Source organism: Crocodylus porosus, unplaced genomic scaffold (assembly GCF_001723895.1).
Source record: "Crocodylus porosus isolate Cpor-Errol unplaced genomic scaffold, CroPor_comp1, whole genome shotgun sequence".
NCBI lineage: Eukaryota > Metazoa > Chordata > Crocodylia > Crocodylidae > Crocodylus > Crocodylus porosus.
Window position 1 is genome coordinate 12889409 of NW_017728922.1, and position 13306 is coordinate 12902714.

Consider the following 13306-nt stretch of genomic DNA (forward strand, 5'->3'; position numbering starts at 1 on the left):
CTGGGGGCCATCCGCACAGAGACCACCTCTGTTTACCCAAGCATGCTGGCAGCACCCAGTTGCATGGAGTGAATGGGGATGATATACTTCTGTATCCCTGCAGTCCTGGCCTCGGCTGGGGGACTTGTTGCTGACAGAAGCCGTCAGCTGTGGGTCTCCCTGCACTTGATGCTGGAAATTTGTTATTTGCTGTTGGGGACAGGACAAATCTGTCTTTGGTTTCCATGAGCAGAGAGAGGCGCTTCAAGCAGAAGGCAAGGTAGGTTTGCACCTTATAGACAAACTCAGTCATTTATGATTTAGTTAGTCTATACGGGGTAAAGCTGCCCTGCATTTGTTTTCATGCCATGGGACTTATTCATGATAGGTGAGCTCCAAACTGATTTGTCTGAAAGCATAAGTGTTCTTTTCCCTTGGAATTGAAGGTGTAACATCTGCTTTTACATGATCTAATGGTTGTGAAACTGATTGATTAATTCTCAAATTCAGGTTCAGTCCTGGCTTTGGCTCTGACTTGATATGTGACAGGTAACAATACTTTTTTTCTTTGTTTTTCTGTCTGGAAAACGGTGATAGAAATCGGATGATAACCATATGAAACTGTTGGCCATTGTGGAGCAATCTGAGATCCTTGGAAAGAAGTGTGTGTGTGTGTGTGTGTGTACGTATGTACTTATGTGCATGTTAAACTTACCAATAATTTTAATGTTCCTTAAAATGCTAAATGCTCTCACAAAGCTATAATTAGACCATAACAATTCATTTATAAGTTTAGGAGTGAGACATGGAAGTATGCCTGCAATTCTGAATAATACCTGTCCAGAGAGATGGAGTGAAGAAATCTGAAAATGCAGAGATGTCAGTGTTCCTTAAGAAGTTGTGCTAAAGTATACCATTTGGCATCATGATAATCGTAGGATGATTTATATCACGGATGCCATATAATATCATGGATGATTATCTCATGGAAAGGAGTCCAGGAAAGCTTGTTGTATTTTAAAGAAACCTTACTGAGGGTGCAGGAACAAAGCAACTTGATGCAGAAGATGTATGGCAGAAGCCCAGCTTGGTTTAGCAGGGAACCCTTCAGTGAGCTAAAATACAAGAATGAAGCTTGCAAGACCATGGAAACTTGCAGAAATGACTAGGGAGGAGTATAAGACTATTGCGTGGGCATACAGGGATGAAATCAAGTGCTGCTTCTGCTACTTGTCCCCGGGGAATGCCTGTGTCTGCAAGTTGTCTCTGGGTAGGTGAGGCTGGGGCTAGCCCTTGGGCTGGCCCCAGCAGCCTGTCCTGGGGGCCTCCCAGGGCTCCAGTCATGGTGATCTGGCATGTGGAACCAAAGCCATGCTCTGGCTGCTGGTCATCCTCCAGTTTCAGGTGACATGCATGACAGCAGCATGTGCCACCCTGCTTTTTTTTGGGTGCAGGTTATTTTGACACTGGGATCTCCCAGTGCTGCGTGGCAAATGCCTTCATGTGTGGTACAAATCTGGACATGTCCAAGAAAGCCAAAGCTCAATTGGAGTTGCAGATAGCAAAGGACATGAAGGGTAACAAGAAAGGTTTCTACATGTCAGTAACGAGAAGAACAGGTAAAGTGGGGGTTCCTTACTGAACAGGGGAAGCAACCTAGTGACAGTTGAGACATAAGTCCGAAATTCTCAACTGCTTTTTTTACCTCAGTCTTCATAGGCAAGGTCAGCTCCCAGACTGCTGCAGCTGGCAGCACAGTTAGGGGAGGAGATGAGCATCCAACTATGACAAAAGAACTAGTTAGGGACTATTTTAGAAAAGCTTGATGTGTACAAGTCTATGGGCACAGATGCGATGCACCTGAGGGTGCTGAGGAAATTGGTTGATGTGATTGCAGGCAGTGGATTACATTTCTGCCCTCGCTCTGAACCCATGCTGTCACTGCTGCAAGATCCCAGCTTCAGAGCAGCTCCCTGCTCAGCCATGGGCCATGCCAGCTCTGCTGGAGCCAATCTCCATGGAAACCCTGACCCTGTGCTGTTATGGTCCCACCACTGCTGGGATCTGTAGAAACTGGCCGCAGCAACACAGCAGGGTCTGCTGGGAAATGGAGTTTGTTGTGGGCCTACTGGCTGGACTTTGCGCATCCCTGATTTATGAGGAGAGGCTGTGGGGACTGAGCTTATTTAGTCTGGTGAAGAGGAGACTTGAGCGGGGGATGTGGATTTAATATCAGTCTTTAACTACCTGAAAGCTGGTTCCAAAGCGTACAGAGCTAGACTGTTCTCAGTGGTGGTAGATAATGGAATAAGGAGCAATGGTGTCAAGTTGCAGCAAGGGATGTTTAGGGTTACATGTTAGGAAAAACCTGGAACATGCTACCCGAAGAAATGGTGGAATCTCCGTTCTTGGAGGTTTTTAAGACCCAGCTAGACAAAGCCTTGGCTGGGATGATACGGTTGGGGATGGTTCTACTTTGAGCACGGGGTTTGGACTAGATGACCTCCTGAGGTCCCTTCCAACCCAATTTTCTGTGATTCTGTGTTGGGTTAGAGTAGTCCTGTACAATTCACTTTTAGTTCAGCATAGTTAATATATTGACATGCCAGGAAGGTAATGCAGAGAGTATGAGCTGTGAGGGCACATTACTGGCAGACTCTGGTTGAAAAAAATCATGTCAAGCAACTAGAAACGTACCAAGTTTCTAGTTGTAATAAATCCTGCTGGTTTATTGCACACTTAAAAAAATGAAGTATAAACAAAAGATTTTGCAAATATCTGTTGTTTCATGTTGGTTATAAAATTATGGCTGGGGGATAAGAATGCTGGTTTCTATTTCAGTGGCTGTTCAGTGTAATTTGGTGTATAGGATAACATGTTCTTGGGGCAGCAGGAATGTAAAGGTATGACATTTAATAAGTTATTTGATAAGAATAATACCTTGCTAGCTTGAAGAAGATGGTATGTAACCATTTGATAATGCAGTCACCTTCTGAATCAAATTGCTTTCACTGGCAAGTTAAAATTCTCCAGGATTGCTTACATAGCCTGTATTTTTGCATCTTCCTTTTCTCAGCTTTAGCTATACAGCAAAAGTCACATTCTGCTATAACTTAGGAGATGGACAATATCCTAGCATGTAACACAGTTCTAAGTGTTAGCAGTATAACACGCTACCCTAGTTAATAACTTGTAGTGATTGTCTGGTTGCCCTTGGCTTTCTGTTCCATCAAGCTGTCTTGATTTACTGCTTAAGCCTTTCTTAAAACTTCAAAACATTATGCAGTGTGTGGAATAGCACCTGCCTTGCCTGCTCACTGCTGTTTAGGGTGAGGAAGTCTCTTGCTCTGTGTTTACATAGTAGTATACATGAATTAAATGCATAGATGCTCATGGCATTTCTTTGTGTACAAAGATGATGCATGGGAGACTTACCCCACTTTCTCTTAATGTTTTTTCAAATCTCTGAGCAGTCCTCAACATCCTGCTGAATCCTTACAGTAAAGTGGCTCTGTTTGTGGTGTGATGAAGTCCTTGATGGCTTGTATGCTAAACTTGTGATCCAAGGTTTAAGTTCTCCATGTTACCTATGTAGTAATGTGCCCTTGGACACCCTGTTTTGGGGTAACCATTTCAGCCAGGACTTCTGTAGGCTGCTCAGAATTCCCTGAGCTCAGTGCTACAGCAGCTGTTTTTTGCTTTTATTTGATTTAGTGTCTTCCTCTCTACCTATCCATGTAACTAAATTGTTTGTCTAGATAAGGGAAACAAAAAGCAGGTATCTTGCTTCTGTTCTAAGGTAGCACAGTCAGGTAAGTTAGTTTCCTTCTTTTTTTTTTTTCCTCAACAAATTTGATATGCTTCCAGTTTTATTTATGTGGTGAAGAGACTTGACATGGGAAGAACTTGGTAGAGGTGAGGGGCCAGCACCACATAGCCTGTCAACTCTCCATAGACTTCTGTTTGGGAACTTTGGAGAATTTCATTCTCTACCTATTTCTGATTTTGGCCCCTTACTTGGCTTTTGTCAGGTGGTGAAGGCAGTTCATGTTTAGAAGCTCCTTTAAAACTTCTCTTCAGATATATTTTGTGTTAGCTCTACCCCTGAATTTTTGCCATTGTTTCACAGTGTCTTTTCTTCCTGTCTTCTTGAGATCAGTCTGATCCTGAAAGAGCTTCCTTGATTGCTTGTATTATTTTGTTCCTTTTTATTATTAATGATACAATTATGGCTTGTATTCTAATAATGTCTAACAGCTCTAGTCATAACTGTCATCCCATTATGTTCAGTGCTATGTAAACATAGAACAAAAAGACTGCCCTTGTCCTTGAAACCATATAAGCCAAATGTAAGGCAAGAAACAGCACATGGAAACAGACAAGCAAAAGAGTAACTTCTCCCTTTTGAATGAGGTGTCATTTTCCTTCCTGATGATGAGGAAGTTACAAGATAATGCAGGTTGGCATGGTAGCCAGTGATCTTGGAATGCCAGTAGCCTGATTCTTGTCATGTATTTTGGAGGGACTGTAGCAACTTCGGATAGTTTTGCCTTTCTGTGTTAATACAAGCTGTTTTCTGTATGTCACCTAAATCCTATCCAATATCCTTGATTCTTTTGGGTATAGAACAAAAAAGGCAAATCTGGGTGTGTACGCGTGTCCTGTCTTTTCTGAGGCAGATATGCATTCATGCATATTCTTATCATCCTATCGTATGTAGTTCTTCATGATCTCAAGACTGGTAATCACCACATTTCTCATCTTACTGTTTAAGGAGTCTTTGAGATCATCATAGTTCCAGTTTCAGATGAAAAACTAATTTAAAAGTACAGGTACTGGTTAAAAAACTGTGTAGCAAAGGCTTGTCTGAGTGTCTACATTAACTGTAGTTTATTTTAACAGTCATGTAGTTATTGTGTGGATGCTCTCAAATCAATGTAAGAATCTATTGCATAGATTTAGCTTGATTTGCTATCAAACTGATTTGGAGAGTTATATTTGAAACTAAGAAATGCATGTATATTTAGTCTTAGGGGTGTAGGTTGCAGCTGTGTTGGTCCAAGGACACAGACAGACAAGGTTCTTTAGGTAAAGTTGATATCTTTTTATTAGACCAACTCAAATAGTTTAATATTTAGTCATAGGGTTTTCCAAGTGATGCTAGTTCCATATTTCCTCCTGTAACAAGTCATCTGTTGTCTTCCCTGCTACTCTCCCTTTCCTATACCTCTTCATTTCTCTTCTCTTCTTTCCCCAACTAGTTTATGCCTTTCTTTATGCACTTCCCCCGAGTCCCAGTTCCCTGTCTCTACTGCCCCCCCCCCGCCCCCACAAAGCTGTATCAACATGGACAGTGATGGAATCCAGTTCCCTTTTTGAGGCAAAGGAAAAGCATTTGCTTCAGTCTCTAGAGACTTTCTGTTCTGGTGGCATGAAGACAAGGGCCTTGGGGTCTGGTTAATTAAGGTTTCGTAGGAGGACAGGATCCTGTCCTCCTAATTAAGGACAAAGGTTTGGGGTGGTTTTCTGGGAGAAAGCCAAGCGTTTCCAACAGAGAACTCTGTGAAGCCAAGGGGCCAGGTTTATTATTATGCTGGTGGGAAGGGGGAGATGGCTATATGCTAGCTTGCCAGGAAGTGAACCCTCAGGATGCATTAGAGCGGCATTTTGTTTTTTTCACACTGAGGCTACTATTTGGCAGTTGAGCTGTTAAGGGAAAAGATTTCTTTTTCCATGAAACAGTTTCATTTATTTTTCCTCAGCTGGCTTGAGAGCCATATTGTAATTCAAAAATTACATGTATTTATGGAACTGTGTAATACTATTTAAAAAAAATTAGTTTTAAACTTGAATTTGGGACTTTATTCAATGAAAACGGTTTCCAGTTCTCAATACAGGAGCAGCCAACCAGCCACAGAAAACGTGGTGTGGATGCATGTTTTCAGAATTCAGCCATTTAAGGAAATCACAGCAGTGTAAACATTTTATTTTTTCTCTTCTCTACCTGTACAAGACTTGCGCTTTTACCATGGCCCTTTCATATCGCTCTGCTGCTCAGAAGTAAAACTGGTGTGAGTAATGCATGCCTGTGTTTTTAAGTTTTTGGGTTTTTTGTTGTTGTTTTTTTACATGAGCAGCCTCATTGGAGTTAGTGGATTTACCTATGTATAAAGCCAATGTTAGTGCTTTAAGCATCTACAGGTGTGGGATCGAGGGACATTTGAAAAACTGTAATCACCCTTGCATAAGATTGGAGTGAGAATCTGCTTTTTTGTAGGGAAGATCTTTGTGTCTGGGCACTGTTCAACAGTAACAAAACAATACAGCCTTCAGGCTCAGACACACTGGGTGGATTAGTTCAGATGCCAAGTGAGTGGATTTTCTAAAGACTCATTGAATAAACTCCTTTGCTCTTTGGGATGCTGTGAAGTGCATGGGAGCCTGTTAGAGGTCACCTGTTTTTGGCTTTTACTGACTTGTGAGTCTGTTTTGGGATATACTCTTTGATAACCTTCATGTTTAAATGTACAGGCAGTGTAATTTAATGATGATCCATTATATTCTGCAATTAAAAATAGGTTACTTATCTTAACGTTACCTTGAGAAATACTCATACTCTGCACCATTTGCCGAATGCGCTGCTTCCATAATGTAGTAGAGCAATCCTAGTATTGGTCCGACATGCACATTGTGTTAAATGAAAAGAACGAGTGATGGATAAGTGATTACCTTCATGTAGCTAAAGAAGGCACCTCAGAGCCAGTATGTTGGGAGTTCTTATTTGTTTTGAAAGAAATTTCAGGCATGCATATAGCTCTTTTTTGAACACCACAGTTTTAAATCTCTAGGTAGCTTTTCATGAAAACTGTTTCTAGTGGCACTGTTGTGTTTCATAATGTGAGTGGCTTTGTTAAAGAGTCATTCTGATCTAAGCAGCCTAAAAAAATAGGTCTGCTCTTCCATGTGAAATCAGTGACAGAACTTCTATTAATAAGAGCAGCAGGGATTCACTTTTAGTATTAGTCAGTATAATTCCATTTTTCAGCCCTGTGGATTAGATTTCTTTAACTCCAGAATGAATATGAAAAAGCAGTTGAGATTCTTACTGTTGTCCGTCAGTCTTGTTGGGATGGGGCCCAGGTAGATGCATAAGGATTTCTTGTGTTAATTTGATCTTCTCCTATCAGTTGAGATTGCCAAGGAGGGTAAGCAGTTGTGTTAGGGCTTTACTTCAGTGACAAACTGCCATGCCTTGAAGATGCAGTTAATAGATCCAGTGGTGGCTGTGAATGGTATGTAGACCTAGAATTTCAGGTAAGATGGGGGTCTGAGGTTTTCCTTGCTGAAGTGAATGAGATAGCAAGATGAGTGGGGGATGTTGCCAGGAGCAAACAAACTTACGTTTGCAGTTGTCTTTTTTGTTTCTCATGTGTTAGCTAAGTTTCTTAAGCAAATTGTAGGATAGTTTGATTCATGTGAAAAACTGTTGCAGTTGTGGTTTATTTCACATTTTCTCTGAATGTTTACATTGCAGAATTGATTTTTTTTTTTCCTCTAAAGCTTATAATCTGTTGGAAGGTCATCTTTATGTGTAATAGAAAGAAGAAAAGTTGTTTATAGAGTTGTTCAACTTTGTCACTTCTAATATAAACTGTTTGATATTTGCTGCCTGACAAACCTTCCGTGTCGAGGAATTTCATGGGAAATGCAGTCTTCCGTACATTAAATTCAGGCCAGAACTGATGGGCAAATTCTGATATTTCAGGTTTGGATAACAAAGGCATGAAACTTCTTTTAGTTTCCTTTCCTTTTTGGTTCTGACTGTGATCAGCATACACTTGAGGAGGTGGAGCTCTATGAACATGGATTTGTATTTGAAACATTTCCTCCTAGCAGTAATACATGTTCAAAGACCTGAGTTACATGCCTCAATTCATAGCTTTGCAAGTAACTTCTCGTCTCCTTTTTGAATGAGGTGTCATATTCCTTCCTGATGACAACTTTTTGGGGCTTCTGATCCCTCCCTGGGACTGGGGCCAGGTGGGAGTGGAGCTGGGAACTCCTCCCCCACTCCACCGGGAAGGAAACGTACTTTCCGGTGTACTGGGGAGTGGTGGCTGCCGGAATTTCCAGCCAGAGGAGTTCAACTAACATGCAACCCTCTGGGCTTATATTTGGCAGCCACTGCCAGATGTGAGAGGGGTCATGGCTGCCCAGCTCTGCGGGGCTCCTGTGGTTGCAGGTTTTGCAGTATAGGAGGGGCTGGGCCTGGCAACAATGTAGTGGTTGCTTGAGTGTTACAAAATGTAAAAGCAAAGAAGTAGGTGAGAGTACTGTTGACTAAGTAATAAGATTTGTTACATAAGCTTTGTGGAAAGTTAGGCCAGAGAATTTCACTGAGTAATTTCCTGTATCATTTCTGTGAGTTTTTACTTTGCTAGGGTACTTTTTCAGAAAGAAATTCATTCTTGACTTAGAAACTGCTATCTCTTGTGATTTTACTGCAAGCTTCCGATATTTGGTGCAAGAGCAATTGATTTAACGGTTGTTCAGGCACAATAATGGCATCCACTAGAATTTACCTGTCTGTTAACACATATATAGAAAAAATGTACTTTTTATATTTTAGAATAGAACCCTGCTCTTGCAAACATACTAAGAGACGCATTAGTCTTTTTTTTATCATTATTTTCTCTCTAATTGCAATTGCTGAAACAGGCTAAGTAAATTTATGTGATAAAATGGTTATGTTCCTTATATACTTCTTTGATTCAAGCTGCAATAAATTTCAACAGGTATCTTTCATTTGTTTCTTAAATGGGTTTTCAACTCTCTTATTTTGTGTATTTATAAATTAGCCAAACAATGTGGGTGGTTTTATTTAATTTAATTGACATAATTCATTGAATTAAAACCATTTAAATGTACTTCACTAATTAAATTAATCATTTGAGGAAGGAAATTATCATACAGAAAATTAGCACTGTGATTGATTGGGTTTTGAGACTGTCTGAACTATTTTGATAAAATTCTAATCAAATCTGGATGATAAATTAACAGGAATCATTGACTTTTCTTTTCTTGTATTATTAATTATGCTTTCCATGCAGAAATTTCTTGTGAAAGGCCAAAGAACAGCAAATTCTATCCTTAATCTTAGCAAATGGCTTAAATTTTAATAACGTTTTCATGACATATTTAAATGTCATTGTCAATAAATATAACTTGATATTAGCTCGTTTTTTTTCTTATTTGGGCAAGGGACAAGGACCAAGAAATCCTGACTGCTCATCATAGGTGTAACAGTCAACATGCTCTGAGATCTGGTCAGGTTCATACTTCAGACCCCTTGTAATTTCTTAAATGCACTGTCTTCCCCTTACCTCATTCTCTTTTAGTATCATTGAAATTTACCTCAGTGCTTTGCTTTGGAAAGAATTTAATTGTTTTTCTTTCTTTATAATAAGTCTGTAGGTCTTACATCCTTATAAAATAGGTCTTATGGTGATGGTAAGCAGTGTAGTACACCTAAATGTGAAGTCATGCATGTGTGAAAAGGGAGCATAAAGTGGAGAAAACGATCTTGGGAAGCAGTGACTCTGAAAAGGGTTTGGGCATCAGGGCAAAAAGGGTTTGGGCATCAGGGCAGATAATTAGTTAAGCATCAGCTCTGAGTGCAGAATGGTAGTGAAAAAGACCAATGTGATCCTGGGTATAAGCAAGGGAACACTGAGTAGGAGTGTTATTAGGTGAGATTATTTTATATTAGGTGGACGCTTGGTCCAGGTGCTACTGCTGGAAGAATCCTGTCAGTAATTTAAGAAAGGCATTGATAAATTGGAGCAGGTTGAAAGAAAAGCCTCATGGCTTTTCTGAAAAAAAGGGTTGAAAACATGACATATTGAGCATCTTGAATGTCTAAATATTTAGCTTTTCAAAGATGGTAAATGGGTGACTTGACCCTAATCTAGAAATACTCAGTGGGGAAGAAAAATGTCTCCTAGGTAAAGCTGTAGAAAGTTCCAACGACTGGAATTTAAAACTTGGAACATTCATATTTGAAATAAGGAGCAAATTTTAAACGTGTAATCTTTGGAACAATTTATAGTGATATTGGGGGATTCTCCATCACTGGTATATTTTAAAATGCCAGATTTAATTTGGGGGAGACCCTCTGGCATGTGCTACATGGTCATTAGCCCATGTGATTAATTATCCTATCTGATTTTATAATCTATGACAATATTTACTTTGTCACAAAGATAATCCAGTTTAAGAAACCAGTATTTGTAAAGAGCAATAATGCAGAGCTTAAACTACCTTCCATGATCTAGCATAAATAATTTTTGCTTTGTGTTTTGTCTTTTCCTAGTATAGGAGAACTATTAGTGCTTCTTTAGGCATTAGTACAAATTCTCTAGGCTGAATTTCAAGTGGAGATTTATAAGGCTAACTTTAACTCTTATATGCAGACATTCTCAAAACAAAATCTTGAGCTGTGTAACTGGATTCCCTCCCCTTCCTTGGCTGCTTTATTTATGTTTTAGAGCACTCTTAATGGTCCACACTATTTCTGCTCATTTCTCTAACAACACCGTCCTAGAATTTATTTGGAATGGTACCAATAGTACACTTTCTGAACACTAACTTGATTTTACCAGTAACAGAAGTTGAATTTTGAATCTGAGGACACAAACAGACACTGCTTTTGTGTTACCATAACAATGTTTACGGTGGCACAAACCTCTATACTATTTGTTGTGCTGCAAGGGGACTTCCCCAAGAGCAGGGGCGTGCAGTCCCTGCAAGGGAAAAAGCTTCGGCACAAATTTATGCTCCTGCACGTGAGGTTACTGTGGAGAAAAGTGCTCCAGGTGGCGTAGGGGAGCCTGGGGCCAGCATCTTGGCTGGTTCCAGCAGTCTGTCCTGGGAGCTTCCTAGGGCTCTAGCAGTGACAATCTGCTGTGCTTTTTTTCTGTGTGCTTTTTTTTTCTTTGATACTGGGGTTTCCTGGTACAGGTTTTCCTAGCTTTATGCTGTACATGCATTGCTGGAAAACAGCGCTTAACTTGAAATTGCATAAAGGAAACCCACTTTACAGTGTGACAAATAGGGATATGTTCCAAGACTTCGACTGTACTGATCCATTTTTACCACTTTTACAAGACAGTTTTGGTACTCACCAAGAGCAGTACACACAAGCACAGGGCAGTATTGTAATGGGGATGGCAACTACAGAAACTTGTCGCAGACAACAAGCGAGGGGCACAGATCCACACAGGAAACTATATTTTGGTGCATGTCACTCCCGCAATGCACCGCACAAAGCAGCTGACTGCAGGCTTTCACCACACCAATCACATATGAGTGAATTTACCTTGCATATAATGAATTTTTGGTATAAAAAGTGTCAATGCATAAGAGCAAATTCAAGCATACAGAACCCGCATAAAACAAGAGAAACTGGTATCTAAATTTGGGTCTAAGCTGTAAATATGCAGTGCAGAGAACCACATCGTGTGCAGAGTGTTTTCCGGCACTTCAAAAGCCTTTGAAGCACCACAAAAGCTTTCCTTTATGCTGAAACGTTTACCTGCGGTGACCTAAAGTAGGATAGGTGAACTAAAGAGAAGTGCCTTACAGACTAAGGTACCTTTATAGATGAGCTACAAGAGAGAGATACCCTGCAGATGAACTAGAAAAGTGATTCAGCTTACTGATTTGCTTTAGGATAGCACATTTCAGGCTTATCATGTTCTGGGAGTGTGCATCGTGAACAATAGCTAAATAATCATAATTCATAGCCTTCGAGTATTTATTGGTGCTTGCTAGATAAATTAGTATTGGTGACTGTTCAATAAGGTGCAATAAGGAAGTGTAGTCTGATTGTCTCATCACTGTCTTTCAGCTGTTATAGGATACTTTAGAAACCTGTTGGGCTGGCATCAGACATGGGAAAAGTTTACTGTTTGCATAGACAGGCCAGTTAGCTGTATTGATCGGGGGTCATATTGATTACTGATGCAAATAGTCACTTTTAAAACTAATATATGGTAAATATATGATCATTTATCATTTTCTTACTTGGTGCCATTCTTCCCTGCTCATGATTCATAGATTCATAGATGTTAGAGTTGGAAAGGAACCTCAATAGATCATCGAGTCCAACCCCCTGCATAGGCAGGAAAGAGTGCTGGGTTCAGATGACCCCAGCCAGATGCCTGTCTAACCTCCTCTTGAAGATCCCCAGGGTAGGGAGGTGGTGCTGTCCCCTTGGGAGCCCATTCCAGATTTTGGCCACTCTAACCATGAAGAAGTTCTTCCTAATGTCCAGTTTAAATCTGCTCTCTGCTAGCATATGGTCATTATTTCTTGTAACTCCCAGGGGCACCTTCATGAGTACAGCCTCGCCAATTCCTTTCCGCACCCCCATGATGAATTTATAGGCAGCCACAAGGTCACCTCTCAACCTTCTCTTGCAGAGGCTGAAGAGGTAAAGGTGCCATAGTCTGTCCTCATAGGGCTTGGCCTGCAAGCCCTTAACCATAAGAGTAACCCTTCTCTGGACCCTCTCCAGGTTATCCACATGTCTCTTAAAGTGTGGCACCCAAAACAACGCAGTGGTCTGACCAGTGCCCAATATAGGGGAAGTATCAGCTCCTTGTTTCTGTTTCTCATGCATCTGCTGATGCATGATAAAGTCATCTTGGAGTCCACTAGGACTCTGAGATCCCTTTCCACTTCCATGCTGCCAAGCAGGTCATTTCTGAGGCAGTAGGTATACTGGACATTTTTCCTGCCTAGGTGCAGCACTTTGCATTTCTCCTTGTTAAAATGCATTTTATTGTTTTCTGCCCATTTGTCCAACCTGTCCAGGTCTGTCTGTGGTTGTTCCCTGCCTGCTGGTGTGTCCACTTCTCCCCACAGTTTTGTATCATCCACAAACCTGGACAGAGTACACTTCACTTCCTCGTCCAAGTCACTGATGAAGGCATTAAAGAGTATCGGTCCAAGGACCGAGCCCTACTGAATCAGAGCTTTGATTCATGTCCTGGTTTTCATACATATTTTTTATGTTGCTTTTCTAATTTCATATTTCCATAGATTCACAGAATTTAAGGCCAGAATGAATTATGATCTAGTTATGCAGCAGGTTAAACAGACTAAAGGATCTTGTGTCAAAGTAACTTCTATTTTCATAGATTTCATAGACATTAGGGCTGGAAGGGACCCCAGGAGATCGAGTCCAGCCCCCTGCCCAAAGGGCAGGAAGTCAGCTGGGGTCATAGGATCCCAGCAAGATAAGCATCCAATTTACTCTTGAAGG

The 13306-nt window shown here is 40.7% G+C and overlaps 1 protein-coding gene across 2 annotated transcripts in view; it reads left to right on the forward strand.

Moving 5' to 3' along the window:
* Window positions 1-13306, forward strand: part of CHMP4B (charged multivesicular body protein 4B) — a 40935-nt gene that overhangs the window by 714 nt on the left and 26915 nt on the right. The window lies entirely within an intron of this gene.